A 21124-nucleotide genomic window follows, 5' to 3' on the forward strand; every position below is an offset into this window, starting at 1 on the left:
ATAAATTCCTGGACTACTCTCTAAGAACCAGAAGAGGGGGGCCCAGAGAGATGGGGGCTGTATTCATTCATAGAGCTCTGACTCCTCACGCTGTTTCCATCCCATAAAAACGAGACAAAGCAGGTAGAAAGATACACACTGGAAAGCAAAGAAAGCACCAACATCTTTAAAGAACTGAAACATTCAGGACATTAAAGCAAGGTAGTTACACAGTCTTTCACACATGCGCTTACTCAAGTTATCTCAGCAATACTATACAACCGCGAGTGGGGGAAAAAAGGTGGTTGGTACAACCCAAGACACCATTCACCATGTTAAAGAACCCTTGATCCTAGCGTCTTGCTGAGCAAGTAATTTCCTTCCAATCTGTGGTAAGGCTTATAGATCAGCCTCACCTTAGCAGAACAATGAATTCTGTTCTCCAAGGCCTGAGATGCAATCTGTGATCAGCCACTTAGAAGTTACCTGTGCTTACAAAACACTGCCTATTTGCAACAATCTCATTTATTCCAAAGAGGTAGGCAAAATTCTGAGAAATAGTCGCCAGAGTTAAGCCTTTAGGGCCCATACTTAAGATCTTGGTCAGCGTAGTTTCAAAACATTCCACTCGCAAAGAATATCGTACCTTTCCTGAACAACAGCCAGGAAGGACAACATGTATCTGTTTATAATGAATATTTTTAATTAAAGAAGCCACACACTTGTGTATATTCTCTCACCAGCTTCTCTAAACCAAGCCTTTTATTTCGTGGGCACTGTATACCTGTTCTTAAACTTGCTGAAGAAAAGGTACTAAGGAATTAACAGAGCACTATTCCAGACAGGCACTCATCACCTTGTCTCTGCAAAGAGAAAGCTGTTAGGATCCTCCAAGACTCATCATTTTAAAAGCTAATAAAGAGAGACACCTGAAGAAACACGCAAGTTAAAAGCAGAGATCATTTTGTCATTGTATTCCCCCTTTCCAAAACAATCCTTTCTCCTAGAATGAACTTTGTTTGCAATTCAGCCAAGTTCAACTGCCAAGCATTTCTAAACACTTGCATGTGTTCGTCTTGTTTATGAAATAGAAACTCTATCACAGAATCCCAAAAGCCTGAAGTACAACACATCTGAATCCTAGACCATGCGTTGGTTCACTACGTTATTAGAGAGATGCTAGGAAACTAGAAGTATATTTGAGTATTTGTAGGCCATCTGAAACTAATTCACCCTCCCAAGCCAAACAGCTATTTTATTCTCTGCTCTTCATAAGCCTGTACTTTATTTTTTTTTCTCTTTTTTTTTTTTTTTTTTAAAGTGGGGAGAGAAAGGAGCTAGAAAGAATTTCATTCTCCTACATATTCCTCTTGCAGTACGGGTCTCTCTTCTGTTACTGCCAGTCATCACGTTCACAAGAATATGAAGTCAAAGTACAGGGATGCTCAAGTTGAGACATTTTAAAACTAAAACAAAATACAGACAATTAAAACACAGCGAGTTAGAAATCTGTACAGGCTCAATAAACGTGGGATTGGCCAACATTAACTTCTAAAACTTTGGGGCAGGAGTAAGCTAACATCTGCAGGCCTAGAGTTTCCACAGCTTTAACTAGCTGATGGGTTTTGCTTACATTAACGTATGCTCTAGAGAGAACTGCTTCTCCTATGAGCTACGTACTTGATATTACCATACTGACACAAATATATAAGCCATGGACAATTAAAGCCTTTCAGGTACGGTAACAAAGCATTTTAAGATAATTATCTAGCGTATTTTCCCTCCCCTTTCACTGCACAGACGAAGGCACCGGCAGCTGACTTTCAGACTGGCAGGTAGAGCTGTACGACCGTCGCTGGAAGTAGGATGAGAGCCCGTACGCAGCCTTGTCATTCGCTTCTGCTAACGCACAAAATGGAACGAGCTTCTCGTATTTTGCGAGTAGGAGATGGAAAGTTACGTACCAGTTATTTTACCGACAGACAAATCTCGGGAGGTTACACGGACCGTCCAAAATAACACCCCAAATCAGAGGCTGCCATTTACCATCTGTTTGCCTCTCTCTCTCTCAGGGGAAAAAAAAAAAAAAAAGTGCAGATCACAAGAACAAATGGAGCCTGGCTCCGGGGAGGAGGAAGAAGGGGAGAGAGGAAATTTCCACGCAAATCCTAAGTGAATCACGCCGCGGTCCCCGCGCCCGGCCTCCCCCGTCAGAGACGAGCGGCTCCGGGGGCACCGGCTCCCCGCGCCCCCCGGCCGGCGGCACGGCCCGGCCCGGCCCAACGGCTCCCCCGCGCCGCTCCGGGGCGGCTCGGAGGAAATCGTTAAAGCCTTCCCCCCCCCCCCCCCGGGGCAGCAGCACGGAGGGAGCCCCCGTTCCCCGGCGCCCCCCGGGGAGGAGCCGCCCCCTCTCCCTCCCCACACGGCCCGGTGCCCTCCGCGCACGGCAGCGGCCCACCGCGTCCGTCCGTCCGTCCGTCCCCCTCAGCCGCCGGGGCTGGCACCGGGGGGTGGGCTGAGGCCTGCGCCGTCCCAGCGAAGCCTCGGCGCTCTCGTAGTCAGAGCGGCCCGGCTCCCCCCCCCCCCACCTCCTCCTCCTCCTCGCCTCTCCCTCCCTCCTTCCTTCCCCGGCCCGGCCTTCAGCTCGCACTCACCCGCCTTCCTCCTCCCTGCCCGGCCCGCGGTGCGTGTGCGCGGCTCTCCCTCACGCTGCCCGGCGGCGGCCGGGTGGGTGGGTGTGCGGGGAAGGAGGCTGAGGGGAGAAGGAGGAGAAGGGTGGGGAGGGAAGGAGAGAGGCGGCGAGGAAAGCGAGGAGAAGCGGGGCGGAGGGGGGGGGGGGTGGCGGTGGTGGTGGGTGGGAGAAGGGCAGAAAACCGCAGCGACGCTCCTGAGGCGGGACCTGCGGCGGCGGCGGCCGAGCCGGGCGCTTGGGCGGCTGCTCCGACGACCTTTAAGCGAGAGACGGGCGATCTCCGAGCTCGGGGCGCTCCGCTGCCAGCCCGGCCACCATCTTACATTAGGGAGACTTGCCCTGGACGCCGCCTCCCCTGCGCTTGCGCCGCCGACAGTGGGCGGGACCAAAGGCGGGGAAGGCGGAGGGGGGGAAGGATGGGGTGCGACGGTAACAACCGCGACGGCGCTGGGCACGGCGGGACTTGTAGGCTGCGGCGGCGGCCCGGGCAGGGCGGGAGGAGGAGGAGGTTGCTGGGCAGTGCCGAGCCGGTGGGGAGGGGGCCGGTCCCCTTCCACCGCCCGGATAAGGCCGGGGACCCCAACCCCTCTCCCCAGACTGGGCCGCCCCATCGCCCACCGCCCCGGGGAGACGCCGGCCGTTCCAGCCACCTGTTGCCGGCCATTGAACCTGCTCCCCCTAAATCCAGCGCGGCCCCGGGGTTTCTCACAGCCCGTCCATCTCCCTCGGGCGCCGGGAGAGCGGGACTCTGCCCCGGCCACCCCCCCCCCCTCCTGCGGGAGGGGACCCCCGACCCACCTCCCCCCTCACCCCGCCTTTTTCCCTTTTGTCCCTTCCCCCCCCCCCCCCCCCCCCCCATCCTCACAGGAGCCAACCGCGAGGACCTGGTGTGACAGGATTGCTTCGCTGACGAGGACATCTCTTTCTAAAGTTGCAAAATTTGGAGACCCCTTCCACGTCCCGTCCGTCCCCGGTTCTCGGGCCGCTGTCCCGCTGACCCCCCTAGGCCTAACTTCGGGGGGCCGAAGCCTCCCCCCACCTGCCCGGCACCCCTCTGTTCCCCGGGCATGGCTGACCCATGCTGACCCTTCGCTAAACAGATTTTTGTTATTACTACTACTACTACTAGGATTTTCTGGGTCCGTCCCCCATTTGGAACAGAAGCCAAAGGCACAGAAAAAGGTATTTTCTTGCTTTTCTCTCTTCGCTTAGAAAATCCAGGCAAATTCTGGTTTTATGCATAGGGGCTGTAAGTAATTTTGACAGAAGCAACTTCCTGCAGGTTCTCAAGGAGAGGATCTCTCCCCAGCCAAAAAGGCTCTTTTTTTTTTTTGGTCTTTGTATTGTCAGAAAGGCACACAAACCACATTGGTTCTGTCTCCCCTTTCTACTGCAGACACCCTGGGCCATGGGGCTGTGATGACTGAACCTGTAACTCTCCCCTCCTTTTTCCTGTAATCCCTGTGCCACTCGAGGGACCTCATCACCTCAGCTAACAGACAAAAAGAGCACTTTTACTCACCGCCTTTATAGCTCTCCAGTGGCAATCCTGCACTGGCATCCTGAGCTGTCCAAACAGGCAGCCTCATCCTGGGTGTTTAATTATCAGTTATCCCCCGGTGCACAAGCTGTTACTACTTTTGCCATAACAATACCCATCTGAGAATTCTACTTATTTCAGCAATTGATAGGAAAGAGAGGTGTTCATCACAGAATGCACTGGCATAACTATTTCTTTTAGTGGCATGATGTTTTTCTTCTTTACTTTTGTGTCTTAGGTTGAAGTGTTGTACTAGTACAGCCTCGTAAAATATGCCCGTTCCACTAACAGTAAAGTGCCTTGTGTTGGCATAGCTTATTCTCCTTCCTAAAACAAGTTAACATTACTTTGGGCGTATTAAATTTTATATTGATACACGTATATCCACGACAGGAAAGCTCTATGAATTAACTTTACCGCTTCTGACTGTAGGCAAGACCCAGGCCTGCATAAAAATAAATGCTGTTTTCAGTAGCAGTCCTGACATGTGAACACAAATGCAATGCTCTTTTGAAAACTAAACATACAATGGAATATAAGCACCTATATATGTGAGAAATTCCATGTTTCTCTCCATATGTATTCAACTGTAACACATACTTCGTATATAGAGCTACATATTAATCAAATTCAGGTGAATATATAGATAAAAATAATATATTTCTCAAAAAGTTTATAGTTTTCACATTTTCATACCAACCTATATATAAACCATAGGATTCCAGAAGTACCCATTATGTAAGTAACTTATGTAAGTAATGTACTTGTTGACAGACCTAATACCTGGCAACGTTTCCCGTTGAATAAAAGCACGTACTCTGACTCGGAAAGAAAGATTAAAAATAATATATCTAAAAACTGCAATTCTTGGTCAGAGTTGAGGCTGTTTATTAAGGGAATCCTGTGATTTCTTTCAATCCAGTATTGAGGAGTCTTTCCCCTAGTGAGAGTCTGTTCACATCCCTTTGCTGAGGCCTGTGTGAACACAAATTTCAGCAGCATCCATAATAACGTAGAAAAAAAATCTACATGGCTGAAGATTACTTTGGCTGATGTTACCGAAGGCTACCCATAGACCTGCTTCCACCTCTGCTTTAATCTGGTAAGAATAATTCACTAGGCCATCATGTGGCTATTGTAAGACTCAAGATGTCCTTAAATTAATTATTTTCTTGCTTTTAAGTAATTGTAATTGTTTTCATTAGATTAGTCTTACATAGCCACATTTTGACACCTTATTTGTTTTTGGAAATGTTTGTTTTTCATTTGTTTCGAATAGGTCTGATAACTGAGCGGGACTGTTTCTAAGAAATTGTTTCCATATCTACAAGGAAAAGCTTTCAGAACATATTTTCTTGCATATAACCAATGTGTACTAGCTAGAGTAAAAATGTGTATCCATATGATTTATTTATTGTGGTTCAGCCCCCATTTCCCCGTGATTCGTTGCATACGCACTGTTGTGTATTCATTCATACTGCGTGCTGGGAAGGTGTTCTCCCGAGCAATGCTCCATGGTCGTTGTCTTACGGAACAAATACAGGAACCTACCGGGATTCTGCAGTTTGGGGTGAAACCAAGCTATTTTCAGGACTCCTCCGGTGTTAAGTCACCGCCATTTCAAATGGCTGCCAAGCTGTATGGAGGAGATTGACAGTGGAGTGTCCTGAGAAGGGATTAGAAAGAGGCACGATGGTGGTGCACCGATACGGGCAGAAAAGGAGGAGGTGGAGACTGAGCCATTCCCGTGCCTGGTTGGGATGAAGAGTAATTATGCTGGGTCTTCAGGATGGTAAAGTTTGCAAAGCATCTGTGTACAGACTGCAGTCTGAATATTCGGCAACAAAAAACCAGTACAGCAGCACCGCTGCATGTGGACTTGTGTAACCATTACTGCCTCGGTGCTTGCCAGCAATCCAGTTGGCTCGCTGCTCACTGGATTGGTGCTGGTCTACCAGAGTGTGCTGGAAATACATATTACAGTGTGTTTCACTGTGCTGGTACTGAGAAAATACTTCCAGATTTGGAAAGGTCATGATCCTGAGTTGTGCTGGAAGCAGTGGCTGGACGTGTGTGCCTATATTGCAGACTGAAAGTCAGGTTTCATAAATAGTAAAAAAAAAAAGATATTTTTTCAAGCTTCTGCAAAGCCTCATTGATTACTATGGAAAGTTCACAGATATTAATGCAGAATGATATACAATAGTTGATGACAGGTTTTTTAGAAATTCAGCCTTATTTACTGCAACAAAAATATGAATTGCTACCCAGATTGCAATGGATGTTAATGATTTGTCCATTCCTTTTGTCACTCTGGGAGATCCAGACGTCTTTCTGCTTCTCTGGCTAATGATGCCTTTTACTGGGCAAATGTGTTGGAGAAAGGAACTGTACGACTGTTCTGAGTAACTGTAGAATAACAATGAAGGGCTTTGTTGGGAAATTGAAGGGCAGGTGGAGGAGCCTTACACTCTGATCAATATTTGCTGCAAGTGGCAGATGTTCACCATGTCTTGTTCGAAATCTGTGGGGGAAGGAGGAGGTGTCTGTCCATGCTGCTCAGGGAAACAGGATGAGGGACTTGTCCTGCTTTTTCTTAAATGAGAGAATACAGTGGTGAAAAATGAATGTATTATAGCCAAAGAGATGAAGGAGATGCATCTTTGTTATTGTTTTTGTGTTATTAGGGGAAAATGAGGGGAAAATTAGGGGATGCTTCAGCCAATTTTTTCACGATAATCTTCACTTACTCAGCATAACTCTGGCACAGTGCACCTTATCTGCTAAGTGCACCTATCTTTGCAAATGAAAGCAGAAATCACTCCTGTTTTCTGGAAAGGGTGCAGTGGGGACCTCCGGGAAGCTACCACTACCCTTGTTAACATCAGGGTGCACTTGAGGTAGCGGTATAATGTCCAAATATTCTTCAGAGGTCTGTTTCCTTCTGCACAATTTACGGCAAATCTTCCTGTATGTTGTTTTCCCTGTCCCAAACTCCTCTGAATCTAGACACTCGTGTGAAAGTTAACACAAGTTGTCACAAGCATCCTTCCAGCTCTTTTTTTGCGCTCTGGGTCCTGTGCTGAAATCGATTCACAGAATCCTTGGACTTCTCCTTCCTATCCTCTTTTTCTTTTTTGAAACATTTTTTATGCATCAAGCAGCTTGCAAGGCTCACGTTCCTCATCATAATGGTGCCTCAGCTGCCAGAGACAAATTGCAAATATTTGTCATTTCTACACTGAACTCAGCACCAATGATAATAGGTTTCATTTTTTTTCTCAATTTTGGAATGTCATTCCCATCTGTTTTTCTAGCCTGGGCTTCCCTAGGAAATGGATGTTCCCAAGGAACCCAGTAGTGTGTAATATAATAAGATGCCTCCCACTCTACATCTCCTTTCCATAGAAATCCTGTGGTGGTGTTGGAATGGGAAGGAGGGAAGAAGATGCTGGGCTAATGAGAGGTGAATAGTAACAGGATTCAAGTTAGCAGTTTTATGTGCACCTCTGTAGCAATGTTACCTTGAAGTGTGTTTCCAAGAGGCAAGAAAAAGTCTTACTGAAAAAGGCAATGGATAAATCAGAAAGATATGTAGCATTCCATAGAAGGGTACTGAAATATATTCAACTGCAGAAGTGAGAGAGAGACATCATGCAGATCAGCAACCGAGAAGGCTGCACTGCTTTGCTCTGTGCATAGTAAAATGGAGCGCAGTCTTTGCCTTAAGATCTCTTAGAACACACACAGGTCAGCATCATGTGCACTGGAAGGGAACAGACTTTAGAAAAATTGGCCTGCATCCAAGAATTTTATATTGCTAAAGATTTGATTATAAGTGTCTTATAATCTCAGCATTTTGAAATGTTTAATTTTGGTAATTCCTCTCATAAAATGTGAAAGGAGCTAAAGAGTGCTGAACAAACTGTGAGCCAAAGTATATTTGCTATTGCTTTTTTTCTGTATCTGCTGTTGCAATAAATATGCCTGCCCTGCAATCTGTATTCCCTTTAACTCATGCGGTGCTGCCACGTTATTTGAGTAGCAGGAAGAGTAGCAGCGGGCCCAGATGTGTAGTCAAGCAGCGCAAGGTGGGGACAGAAGATTGAGTTCTTGTTTGTGGAGCACCACAATGACCACACTAGGGAAGGTAGTGCCAAACGGATGGAAAGAGGCTCATGGTTCATACAGCTCATTTCCACCACTGGTGATGGCATCCAGATACTACCTGGTTTAGAGGTGCAGAGCTACAATATAATACAGGACATGATAGGAGTATTTCCCTCTGCAGCATTTTCAAGCTGACCATCTATCTGGATTTCAAACAGCATTTTTGTAACCTCAGTCTTTGCATTTCAATTTAGCGGTTTGGAAAAAAGTATTAGCTCTACAACTCCCAATTTGAAGTGACATCATTTGACAGCTGTGGTAAATCACCTGGGTATGTTACAATACATGCATAAATCTTTCACAGCTCACCCTATTCTGAACAGTTAGAAGTCCTGGAAGTCCTGCTCACATCCCTTGTGCTCCTGTAGACCCCCCAGCGTTATTTTGCTTTATAGCGGCACTGGTCCATTTCTCTGGAATGCATTTAGTTTGGCCAACACTCACAAATCCTAATATTTGAGGCAATGTCATAGAGTTGGGGCTGGACATGCTACACAAACCCAGGAGACAGTATCAGGAGAGGAAAAGAGGTGCTGCTCTAAAAAAATGTGTGAATCTCAGGGGGAACACACACTGGAATTGCAAAGGAAGCCATCAGCATTCAGCGAGAGTGATAACATACCTAATCCAGATGATCTTGTAACAGAAAAGGGCACTCAGGGGCCAGACAGCAGATAAACCTTATCACATTATACAATGAGGGAAAATCATTCAAAATGAACAGAATCCTCTCATGAGCTTGATGCAGCTCATAGCTGAAGGCCGTGGGCTGGTGAGCCTGGGTTTCATTCATGCAAAAAGAAAGCCCAGCCACTTTAAAACAATCTTTGCGAATGCACTCAAGCCGATTCATCTAAAATATTTGAAGTAATATTCCTGTGTAGACAGGACTTCATTATGTTACTTGTTATTGTTTTCAGGGAGTCCTCACCTGCTCTTTAAAGCACAACATACATTATGAGAGAGAATGATTGCTCATTGTTGTTGTATTCCTTAATTGCCTTCTGTATTACTGTACTCAAAGGAATGTATTTTTTCTCTTCTGCCCTTCTCTGCCTGCATCCGACAGCACTCAGCATTTTCCACAGAGCTCAGAATTGCTCGCATTCTTATAAAAACGCCTCAGCCGTATGGGATTTGCTGAGAGGAAATAAAAAGTACACGACTTGAGAAAACGCAATACTTGATCCTGTGTATTGATTCTATGGCCGCCGTGTAAACAGGAACTGTTAGCTACAAGAATTTCCACCGACTTTATCGGCATTGGAGCTCCAGTTCTGCATAGGCCAGGTGTGACAGGAGCTCACCTGTCAAGAAAGTATGACGTTGCGTCAAAGGGCTGGGGTGAACTTTGATGCGTGTAAATGTATTGCACCAGCCAGGCTCCAGCTGCAACCTTGCAGTTTTCCAGGCAGATCTACTGCCTTTTGCCAAAGGAATGTGAGCTACCACAGCTAATTTTATGCTATATAAATAATGCTGATAGAGAGACAAGCCTGAAATTAGGTAGGTTAGATAGGCAAAATAATAGATTAAATAGGGAAGTCAAAGTATTTGTTAATCAGAAATACGAGTATGTTCCTTAAGGAGCTGCAGGAACCCGACTGTAATGATGACAAATGAGAGATCCCAGAATAATAAGATCAGTCTTGCATATAGGCAGCACCGTAACTGAGACTCTGTATGACATAGATGCGCTTGTCGTACAGAGAAATTGGGCCCTTATATTCTGATAGAGAACATTTCCTCTTCTTAACGGCCTGGGCTTGACGTGCTGACAGAGCGAAGGTTGTGCTGTGTGCCTTGTGCTGCTCTGCTCCCCTTCCCCTTCTGCTCCATCTTCCCTCCATCGCCCTGCAGCGTGACGGGGTCAGGCTGAGAGCCACCGAGGGCAGGGATCGTATCCAGGGGGAGCGGAGCCTAGGCTGTGTAGGTTAGCCAAGACACTTAAAGGATGGTAGATCTTTTTCTATTTTAATGTATATTTTTTATTCTTTCATAGGCATTTTAAAATTTTACTGTGTCTTCCCCTGCAACATTTTAAAATCATTGGCAAATTACTGCACGAATAGGAGAATTTCCTGCCAACAAGCCAGACATAGCATTAAAGCCCTGGGTAGACCTAGTTTGTTTTACTCCTAATAATCTAGCACTTGTTTCTTTTTTTAAGGAGTGATAAATTGCCTCCGACTCTTAAATAGGTTATTTTAAACTGTAGCCAGTCAGCCTCTAACAGGAGCTGTATTTTGCTAAACCATGTAAATCATGTGCTGATTTTTACTTTAACTTACTTTCATTTTATTTTCTTCTCCTTACTCTCCTTGTATCAGTATCATACCTGGGAAACCAATATGAATTTTTGCATGGAAAGCTTCAGAAAGGATGTGCCACCAGCACTTCCATTGATAGTGTATTCTGTCATGCTTGCCTGAAGTGCTTATGATTTGTTTTATGCAAACTCACTGCATGCTGGGCCTTAAAATGTACTGCACAGTTGTTGGATTGACATGGGGAGAAGGAAGGTGTCCTGCTTTTGGCTGGGATAGAGTTAATTTTCTTCCTAGTAGCTGGTACCGTGGTGTGGTTTGGGTTCAGTCTGAGAAGAATGTTGATAACACACTGATGTTTTCAGTTGTTGCTCAGTAGTGTTTAGACTAAGTCAAGGATTTTTCGGCTTCTGATGCCCAGCCAGCAAGGTGGCTGGAGGGGCACAAGAATTTGGGAGGGGACACAGCCAGGACAGCTGACCCAAACTGGCCAAAGGGGTATTCCATACCATGTGGTGTCATGCCCAATATATAAACTGGGGGGAATTGGCCTGGGGGGATCACTGCTTGGGAACTAACTGGGCATCGGTCGGCGAGTGGTGAGCAATTGCATTGTGTGTCACTTGTTTTGTATAATCTAATCCTTTTATTATTTTTACTGTCATTTTATTATTATTATAATTATTAGTTTCTTCCTTTCTGTCCTATTAAACCATTTGTATCTCAACCCACGAGTTTTACTGTTTTCCCTCCAATTCTCTCCCCCATCCCACCGGGTGGGGGGGGAAGTGAGTGAGTGGCTGCATGGTGCTTAGTTGCTGGCTGGGGTTACACCATGACAGAAGGATATACTGTGGTTTTTTCTGTGGTTTTAGTCCATGCCTAGCAGTATTTCTCCTAACTAGTCAATAAAATGGTGTAATGTCTAAAAGCCACAACTTTCAAATCTTTTAGGTGTTTATATTTGCAGGGGATCCCATGAAAGTAGTCTGATTTCCAAAAGAGGTGAGCATTTGTAACTTCTCCTGAGGTCAATGAAAACTCCTCTTCTCTGAAAGACAATTCCATTCTGCAAGTTTCCCACACAGGATTTCCATGTTGCGTATTAGACCTACACTGTGGAAAACACTGGGTACGGTATTATGATACAAAAAAAAGTTGGGCACCCACCAGATTCTACCAAATGTATCCAGAATCTTCCATGTTTAGTCTCTTGGGTGCATTATGTTGGAATAAATTTTGAAAAGACTTCAGGGTAAAGCTGTGACTAAGCAGAATAGTAGGTAATGAAGAATCTCCTGAGAGAAGAGAGTAGGCAATGTGCCATGGAGTAAGATGCACAGGGTGATGCCTAACAGTAGGTTCTGCCATAAGCATGTGGACAGCTTCGTTGTCCTTCAGAGGCAACCCATTCATTCAGCCGACATGGTGGGCTACCACTTTCTTCACTCTCCAGTTCAGAAGCAGCAGCATAAGAGCGTTAAGATTAGGTGGGCAGCCAGCTACTTCCCATTTGGGTAAAAAGACTTTGCCACACTGAGGGACGAGAGGGAAGCGAGTTGCTGGTTGCTTGCTTCTTCAGTCCTCTTTGCAGATAGGAATCTAGACACTGGACTTTCTTCCTTCTGAGTAATATATACCTTTCCTCATTCTTCTGAGCAGTATGTACCTTGACTCATTGCAGGCCTACTTCAAAGGCACAGAAATCAGAGGGAGCACCCTCAGACCTTTTCTCACTAGAGTGAAGTCATACATTCTCACATCAGGACAGGTAAACAGTAAGTTGTCTCAGCTGAGATCTTAGTAAAGACAAGTGAGTTATTTTTTCATCTTCAAGATCTAGTTGAAATCCAAGCTTATCTCAATTTAGTAATGTAAGTGAAAATACCCCTGTGGATTTTATTTAAAAATAGTTAAATAGGTACAGTATCTATTTATTGAGGTACGACTATTTTCATGAAAAGAACAGAAACAAAGTGCGCAGGTCTCAAAATGTGAAGTAAAACTACTGAAAGAATAACAATGGTTCTGTTGTACTCCTATACAAAGCAGAATGCGATGGCTTAATTGAGTTTTATTAGGCATTGCTTTCTAATTGTTGATGTGACTGAACAATCAAAACTGTAAAAGGCGCTTAGCTAATATTCTGAGCAGTGTACTTCCTTAAGAAAACTTTGCTATGATACAGCATTCACCTTTAATTAGTACCTTTCATCTCAGATAACTGAGGAATTAAGAGGATAAATAGAGCCACCTTAGGTTTTCATGGCTCATCTGCATCTTGTATAGACCTGTAAAGTTTAGTAGCATGTTATGTCCGCCTTAAATTGGGATAAAACAGCTCTGCATTTCACGAAGCAACCAATTCATGAAAGAAGTCTCAAAAAAATTCAGCACACAGAAGTTCAAAAGGATGGTGGCTCTAAGCCCTCTTTTTAGGAAGTGCTCCAGTGCTTAAGCTTTTGCACCTGTGAAATTCAAGCAGTTATTTTAAATAAAAGCTCTAAAAGTAAGCCCTGGCAGCTCAGTGCACAGAGGGCTGACAACTGCCGTGGAGCAGATTGACAGAACAATTACCTGTGAGGTGTGCCCTGCTGGGAAAAGGCTGAGCTTGGGCAGTTTGTTCAAGTCACAGCATGTGACAAAAGGTTATCAGAAAGGTGATTACTCCTGTTGTACCACAGCAGTCCCTGTGTCAACGGGCTCTAGCAATGGCAGCCAGGCTTCCATTGAAGAACTTCTTACTATGACATGGCTGACTGCAGCCATGACTTGGATGAGAAGGATGCGGGCAGAGCAGCATCATGTGAGTAAGAACATATGCTGCCCTGGGTGATACTAGCTGTGTGTATACTTACTGTCCCCTTATTTTTTCCCCTTAATTTTAAATACCAACAATTAATACTATCCCCTTAACTTTCTCCATGTTTGCACAGTATTTCGAGAGGAGGTAAGTTGTTTATGAACAGGGAGTCCTAGCAATGCAGAAGGCTGTTAGCTCTGGAGGGAGACTAACTCCTCAAAAAGTCTTTTTTCTGATGTTATGCATGAAAGTTGGTGTGAGGTAAGACTTGGAGTTGGATCATTATTTTATGAAGCCATGAAGAGAGAGAAAAGACACAGAACTTTCACAAAAGAAATCAGTTTATTGAGAGCACTGGGGCTATACGACTCACTGATTTATCTGAGTAGGCAAACAAACCAGAAAGTATTAAAAGAGTGGCTCTGATCAATAAAAATAAAAACCATGTTTTTTTTCTTGCTGACATCAGAAAAAAAATCCACCCCTACAATGCAGATTGCCTTAGTTTGGAATACCTGTAAAGAAAAAAAGGTTATAGCTGATCAGGTTGACAGAGCTGGTGGAAGTGGTGTCCCCCTTCACATATGGCTCAGGCTTTCAAGAACCCTCCGAAGTAGTAGACACTTAAGTTACATTTCTTTGTGATTTAGGCAGAAAGTGAATTAGTATTTGGGTCTTACATTACTTGAGCAAGAGCTCTAGGCAGTTGAAGGCCTTGGATTGTGCTTCCCTCAATTCTTTTGGTTGATGCTGATACTTTTGTCCAAAAGACTTAATCATGGAGACAAACTGCAGGAGAAATATTCTTTACCTGGTCGTCAGATTAGTCTTTTGAATGGTGGGATTATCTCTAGCCCATTCCCTGGCAGGTTCAGTTCCATATCTGGTGAAAGTTTAATTATTTTTGCAAAATGAAGTGGCAGTAATGAGAGACTGAGAGCATACAATGCCAAAGTCCCCTCCAACTTTTATGGGAGGTAGGAGGTGTATGTTAAGCTCGGGGGGCAGAACTTAGCAAGCCTCTCACAACCTGAACAAGTGATCTGAATTCTTCCAGTGAAAGGGAGGCACTAATCTTTCCTATAATGCTGTTTGGATCTTACCTTAAAATTGACACTAGAATTTCTGAGAAGTTCTGGGAAATCAGACTTTGAAACACGTTTACCATCGGTCAGTATAAAACAATGTCAAACTAAGCCACCCAAAAGGCACAATCAAATCTTCATTAAAAATAAGGCCACCTCATTTTTAGGGGTTTCTCATAGCTTAGTGTCCTTGTGTAGTTATAGTCTAAATATACCTGCAAGCAAACCTTTCCCTCAGTGTCTCAGAATGAGTCAGTACCTCAAGCTTCTCCTGGGCTGGACCTCACTGCAACTTCTTGTTTCTGCGGACAGACTGCGCATTAAATAAGACTGAGAGTGATGCATAAGAAAAACAAAATTATATTGTTAATAGGCAGATGCCTAGGAATGCAGCCGAGTGACACATTCTGAGTGTTATTTCCAAGCAAATATTGATTGTCATTTGTAAAGAGATAGCACAAGATGTAAAGCTATCTTGAGATCATAGTCATAATTTACTGCTGTCTACTTAAACAGAACTGGTATGACCCTTTATGCAGATACCAACCATAATGATGAATGTAGGTCTCGACCTTTGAATTTCTGTTCTTCAAATCAGTATTTCTTGTATGCATGCTTTCAATAGGTTATTAACTTTGGAGTTAACTATTCTCCTAAGTATGCTTCATTATAATTCCACTAAAGTTAATCTACAATAGTAGTAGTTTTGGCTTGCAGAAGGACCTAAAGGATTACCATTTCACCATGTTGGACATCTACAGACACACACAATTAACTCTGAGAATTTTGTCTTCTCCCTTGGTTAGGTCTCATTTTATCTGAGAGTTCAGATTAGCTGACCAGGTGTTTTTCAGCACTACATTTCAAAGACAAGAGATTTAGCTTTGTCTGATTTAGAATAGGAATGTTCTTGAATGATGAGGGAATTAATTTTGACCATCTGACACCATCTAGAAGAAAGGTATGAGAGCTATATGTGCCAAGCACCTCAGAAACCTGTGCATAAGATAAAGCTTTTCCACTATTCTGCTCTTAAGCACTCTAGCAACTGAATGAGCATAAGCCATAAACTCCAGCCTTGATCACTCAATCACATAATGTAGTTTAGTGCTCCAATGTCTAAGGTGTCACCTTCGTAGGAGTTATTGAACATGTGGTCTCAACAATTGCCCTATTAATTGTGAACAGCTAATACTGCTTCTCATTATCCTTCTGCAGCGCAGTCATAACCAAATAAGGCAGGAGGAGACTTTAATAGACATGTGACTTCCAGTGAAATATTTTGACACCAGAGCCAATTAATACAGAAATTGGATTTGTTCAGTCCATTTCCTTCAGATTCTTGCTCCTGAGGATAATTCTCCCTGATCCTCAGGAAACTTCAACAAAACAAAAATAGACTGGAGCAGAAAGCAAACCTTTTCTTATGCTACCTATTCAAACAGGGCTTTCCTTCCAACAAAGTATCTCAGAGCATCAGGCCAGGGAAAATATTTCAGTAACTGACTGTCAGAAGTGCACAAGCCAAATTCTGTACACATCTTTGGTGTACAGGAGCTTCTTATCTTGTACCCAGAGAACTCCAAAGAAGTGGACAGTGCTAGGAAGATAATTAACAGAATGGTAGTATAATTTGTGAAGCAATTTTACATTGCAGTAGAGATGGTACTGTGAGATGCCCTTCTTCCTGAGTCTCACTGGTTCCCATATCAAATTCACTCAGTTTGTAAGTATAAAGTAATGATTTCTTCCAATTTAGCTCAGACTGACTGTCAAGATACTTCCTCTCCCATCTCCTGTACTATATCCACTTACAGAAACCCTGCGCTTTACGTTCTTGGCATAGACATTTTTGTGCAACTTTACACACCTTCAGTGCTGCCCAAGTGACCTCATACTTCTGTAGCTTTACACCTATTCCAACACATCCATTCTCTGATGGGAACCCAAAAGGATGCAATAAGTGTATAATTCAGCCTGCAGAATACATACAACATGCTTCGGCAAGAGCTCAGCATGAATTTCAGGACAAAGCCTGAATTTGTGGAACTGGCAACTATCAAAAACATCAACCATCTGTAAATCTGATACAGAAATCACTGAACAGAATGAATATCAATAAGGCAGTTGATGTGCCAACACTTCTACTTACTATATCAAATATCTCCACTTTGCTCGTACTTTGTCTTTCCATCATTTCCCCTGTTGTATGTTTCTCCACCTCTTGTCAATTACTAGCAGCTACATCGTTACAATAATCAGATTATCTCCGGGCTAGTAACTGCCTTGTTCCCTTCAGAAGCTGAACGGAGAAATTATTACAAAAAAGAAGAGCTATTCTTCATTCCGGGGTAGAGCAGAAAGAATAACAAGACGGATAGCTCTAAGGGCTCCAAAGCAGGAATTAGGAAAAAATTAACTCACAATACATCACACAGCCAAGAACAGTATTTTCATTTTACCTCTGAAGCGTGAACAGGGATCATAAAGACCCAATTGTCAAGCAGGAAAATTACTGATGCTGTTTATCAAGGCATTCATTTCTGGTCATATGCCTATAATCAATAATTGTCCTCACCTACACAGGAAGGGCAGCACTCGCCGTTGTTCAGCTCTTCTCCCCCTGCTCCCAGACCCCGAGGAAGGTATTCATATAACTTTGAGAACATTTAGCTCTTTGTTGCCTTGGACTAGATAAACCACTTGCTTACCCAAGCTAGCAACAACCTCACGCAGTTTCTGTGATGAGCTTAGATACCATGGTGACAGTAGAAACATCTAGGATGGAAGACAGAGAAATTATGAAGTTATTTTGCTGAGAACCGCTGCAGGGAAAGGTCTTAGACTTTATTCTAAGATTTGACACCGAGCTAACTATCTCGGTGTATAAAACACGCTTTTTGCAACGAAGACAGGATTATAGCCAGCTAAGAAGTTTTCAGGAAAATTAGCCAGGACAGTAAGAGAATTCAGGTTTTTTTACTCTGCCAACTTAACGTAACCCAAAAACACATTCTTTTTCTCTGTTCAGATGGGGCTAGGCTAAAGATCCAGTCAATCGGCATTCCAGGCCTGCTGTGAAATGTTATACCCATTTTTACAGACCAGTAAGCTGAGATGCACAGACAGAGTTAGTGTCAGTCAAAATAAGAGCTCAAGTAAGTTTTATGGTCTAATCAGTAGCCAGAAATGCTTTTGACTTTTTGGGTAAGGAGGCATATTTCACAATGTGAAGACTGGTCTATTTATGTAGATGCACTTCTACAAGGCATCTTTTTCAGCTGCAATGCAGAAAAGCCTTTTAATTTGCATTTTACTCCATCATGCAGGATGTGATCATGATGACACTCTAAAGGTAGGAAATTAAGCATGGCCTCTTGGGCATTTGAGTAATGCTTTTTTTGCTAATAATTATTCTTCCTGATCATAATAACATATGAAGAAAATAAATTATATCATCATCGTTGTTACCTTCATATCTTGATGTGTGATTTGGCTATGAACCACAGTGACTAAATTTAGTATTATTAAAATTAAGAATGTTACAACTCTAGTACATCACAAACCACCTAGAAGTCCAGTCAAAGAGCAGGTTCCCATTGTGCAGCTCATTTTAATTATTACTAGTAGTTATTTCCGCCTACAGAAAATAACATCTCTTACACGAAGGTCTCCCACCGCACAAGCAGAATTCGCTACCCCACAGGCGATCTGGGACCTCCTTTCCCTGGAATCCAGAGGAATTAATATCCATCCAAGGCATTTAGTGTCAGCCTACCTTTGATACTTCACAGATTTCTGTCTAGTAATTAAGGATGAAAGAAGCCGGTGTCCCTCACTGAACCCAGCTGTATTGGAGAACTTGCTGAGAACTATCGTTAGGAAGAGGAATGAGGTATTCTTTCCCTATAGTGACATGGCAAAAATAGTCTACCAAACCAGCCAGTGATCCTAGGTAAACAATAAGATCCTAAATTAAAGGACAGAAAATAAAGCAAGGATAAGCAAAGCATTACTATTCATGGACTTGCCTACTCATCAAAGCATGGATGGATGCAGTTATGTCAATATAAGTATGTGCAGAATGTATGGTATGGTGTATCTAGATACCTCTCTTACATCACCCGTACTAGGAGCTGTACTGTCACAACTATTTTGCATTAAAATATCACCTTGCTGACAGAGAAAGAGTATAATAAATGCTGTGCAGCTGGAGCTAAATGTGGTATTTTTCTTCTGAAGTTCAGCTGCCCAGTGACCTACCCCATGCCATCTACTCTTTTCAGGGTGTTTTTTTTTTTCTCCACGTTGCTATGTGACCGTTGGCCAATTGGCAAGGAGAGGAGAGAATTATCTGGAAATTTAAAATATTAAATCTGCAGTGGTTAGAAAGGATTTTTTCCTCCAACAGAGATTAAAAAAAAGTGTGTGCAATCTGGCTGCATCTGAATGCCAAAAGAAATATGACAGCTCTTAATGCCTGGGAAAGGCTTTTTAAAAAAAAATGGACTCATTTATTTCTTTTTCTCTCTATTTTTTTTTTTAAAGTCTCGTTTCTTAAGGAAACAAGGCTTAGGAAATCACACTCTGTCTGCCGAACTTTTTCAGTAACTTTTGAACCTGCTGCAATTCCTGAACCAATTCCAACCTAATCTGATCAAGGGCTAAAGGGCTCAAAAACTTATGTCCTCACATACTTTGTGAAAATCGGGGAATGTAAAAAGGAAAAAGATCAAAATTAGGATGTCTGTGGTTGAAAAGGCTGAAGCAAAACCTCAAGCTATGCATTATGTTTGCTGTAGCCAGGCGATCAGCATATGCGTCTCCAAATTTATCATGATACCTGCTTTTCATAGTCATGGGTCTTGGGGTGGCACATGGGCAGTGTAGGAGCAGAACTATGGCTTTGCAGTGATGGGTACATGGGAGAAGATACAGGAATGCCGTACCCGGGTACCGAGGCTGCTTTAGTTCTGCTGCTTGTGGAATAACTTCACTTATTTTCTGCTTTCACCTCCTGCCTGGCACTCTTCCTTTCCTAGAATAAAATAAATAATTCACTATCATTCTCATCGCAATAGGTCTGTTCTGGTTCATGTTTAAGAGCGGGAAATGGGAAGTCTCAAGGAAATACGAGCTCTTTGACTAAATGAACAAATTAGGCCGAATTAATGAGAACGGATTCATCTATTGAACTCTGAGAGGAGCTGTTCTTGACAGGACAGACTTCCCTGCCCCTTTAAATTTCCTTTTCTCTCTCCTCTTTCTTTTCTGACTAATCCTTGTGAAACTGTTTCTCTGGTTTCTGTCTCTTTTTTCTTATAGCTGCCTTGCCAATTCACTCTCACCCCAGGACCACTGCGCTCTCTGTATTGCCCCCTCTGCCATCCCATTATAGGGAAGATCTAGAGAAGCAAAGATAGTTATTTTGGCAATTTCCCATGGGTATTGTTCATTGGACGTGGTTTTGCAACCATGAAATACTGTTTTAATAAAGTTCAAGAGGGGAAACCATTGGCACTAAAAATGAATACATACTTTTGGCAGAATCTTTTATCTTAAAGGTAATAGAGGAGGGAATTTCTGGAGGAGACTTGATTACTACTGGGACAGAGGGTGGTAAATTGACTTCAGATACGGGATACTTCTAAGGTGCTAATATTTGTTCCTTAGCTCCAGATACATACATGTACAAATGTCCTTTTTGCTTTCTTTTCTTCATTCCTGGTACTTTTTTCTTGCACCAACTTTGAGTTTAACTGCAGCTTTCTTCACAGGATAACCCCTATCAGGGCTGCTTTTTTTTTTTCTAGACAAGATTGTAAACCCTAGTTCACCGATCAATCCCAAGAAACACGAATTTCAAATGCCACACGCCTGCTAACAAAGTTGAACAAGAAACTTAAATTTACTGGTTTTAAGTGATCAGTGCTGTTTTAATTATCTGTGTAAGGATCATTCATCATTGAAACATTTACAAATTACTTTTTTTTTTCTTTGAAGACTTCAGTCTGAAACCATTCCGGTTTTGAAAAAAGAATAGTAGCGCTTTTTTTTTTTTTTTTAAAGTGAAAAAAAAAAAATATTGAAAGCGTTCTAATAAATTTACCTCCCGGCGCAGTGTCCTCAGGCGTTTTGCCTGATTCAGTGAACGCGGGTTACAGGGCAGGGTTTGGAAGGAAAGCCTCCCCCCGGCCTGACATGGAGAAGGAAGGGGGAGAAGACAAACCGCAGGGCGCCGAGGCCATGCCTTCCTCACAGCGGAGGAGCGGACGCGGGACTGCAGAACGCCGGCGCTCTCCCTTGCCCGCAGCCACCTCGAAAAGCTTCGAGCACCAACGCGAAACCGGCCCACGCCCACGCACGATCGCTCGGTAACTCGCGGCCGCCCAGCCCGCCGCCGGCGGCTCCGCGCCCCCCTAGGCGACCACAACTCCCGTCAGCCCGCGGAGCCGAGGAGGGCCCGCCGCGCCGGCCTGCCCCGGCCGCCGGCCCGCCCCTCGGCGAGGAAACGGCCATTTAGTTAACGTTCGCCGGCTGGGCTGCCTCACAGCCGGGAACGGCGGGGAAGCCGCGGGACCCCCCCCC

At 43.8% G+C, this 21124-nt stretch overlaps 1 protein-coding gene and 2 long non-coding RNA genes across 10 annotated transcripts in view; 1 reads left to right on the top strand and 2 right to left on the bottom strand.

Moving 5' to 3' along the window:
* CNOT4 (CCR4-NOT transcription complex subunit 4) overlaps positions 1-3033 on the bottom strand; it is an 85423-nt gene extending 82390 nt beyond the window's left edge. For 7 of the 8 annotated variants that reach the window (XM_052774374.1, XM_052774371.1, XM_052774369.1 and 4 more), the window contains exon 1: positions 2634-3033. The gene's annotated coding sequence lies outside the window, so the exon portion shown is untranslated. Of the gene's footprint in view, positions 1-1943; positions 2048-2633 lie in introns of those variants that run through there. The other variant, XM_052774368.1, reaches the window with a different exon arrangement.
* A 504-nt stretch (positions 3034-3537) lies between these two features.
* Positions 3538-9561, top strand: LOC128135421 (uncharacterized). The gene is made up of 3 exons (XR_008233078.1): positions 3538-3853; positions 5134-5313; positions 5491-9561. It is a non-coding gene; the product is annotated as an uncharacterized LOC128135421 (long non-coding RNA).
* A 3708-nt stretch (positions 9562-13269) lies between these two features.
* On the bottom strand, positions 13270-20920 carry LOC128135420 (uncharacterized). The gene is made up of 3 exons (XR_008233077.1): positions 20646-20920; positions 19380-19574; positions 13270-17314 (listed from the first exon to the last, which is right to left on the bottom strand). It is a non-coding gene; the product is annotated as an uncharacterized LOC128135420 (long non-coding RNA).
* Between the last annotated feature and the right edge of the window lie 204 nt (positions 20921-21124).

This window comes from Harpia harpyja, chromosome 23 (genome assembly GCF_026419915.1).
Source record: "Harpia harpyja isolate bHarHar1 chromosome 23, bHarHar1 primary haplotype, whole genome shotgun sequence".
NCBI lineage: Eukaryota > Metazoa > Chordata > Aves > Accipitriformes > Accipitridae > Harpia > Harpia harpyja.